Below are 609 nucleotides of genomic sequence, written 5' to 3'. Positions count from 1 at the left end.
CTTGCCTACCAGCAGGCAGTGATTCACACGCCAGGCTGTGACCCTGGCTGCGTGCATGCCCCTCCCCACCCCGATGCAGCTGCCCAGAGCCCGTAACCAGGCTGCTTTGTGGCCCTACCCACTGTCCCATGTTTGTGGGGGCTGAGCTCTGTGAACACTAGGTCTTCTAGGTTGGCAGACCTCCTCTGGCGGGCTTTAAACTAGACTCGTTGGGGGAAGGGGAAGACAAGGGTGGGGGAATCATCGGACTACCAGACCAAGCAACACCCACAAGTACAGCCCAGCCTAGACCGACAAGCGAAACATATACACAGGTAAGCAACAGGGGTCAGAGTAGTGCCGAAAGTAGGGGGCCAGTACACACATCCACAGGAGGCCTCAAAGGCCTCTACACAAACGCTCGTAGTTTGGGAAACAAGCAGGAGGAACTCACCCTCCTACTAGCTGACACCAACCCAGACATAGTGGGGATCACTGAAACATGGTGGGACTCAACACATGACCGGGCGGTGAATGTCAAGGGCCATAGGCTGTACAGAAGGGACAGGATAGGAAGGAAAGGTGGTGGTGTGGCACTTTACATTAAGGAGGAATACCCATCCTCGTCAA

General features: G+C 55.7%; 1 protein-coding gene across 1 annotated transcript in view; it reads right to left on the bottom strand.

The window, feature by feature from the left end:
* Positions 1–609, bottom strand: part of LOC109291939 (dynein heavy chain 5, axonemal-like) — a 361,945-nt gene that overhangs the window by 322,097 nt on the left and 39,239 nt on the right. The window lies entirely within an intron of this gene.

This window comes from Gavialis gangeticus, unplaced genomic scaffold, assembly GCF_001723915.1.
Source record: "Gavialis gangeticus isolate Ggan-Ray unplaced genomic scaffold, GavGan_comp1, whole genome shotgun sequence".
In the NCBI taxonomy this organism is placed as follows: domain Eukaryota; kingdom Metazoa; phylum Chordata; order Crocodylia; family Gavialidae; genus Gavialis; species Gavialis gangeticus.
This window is presented reverse-complemented; position numbering and strand designations above follow the sequence as displayed.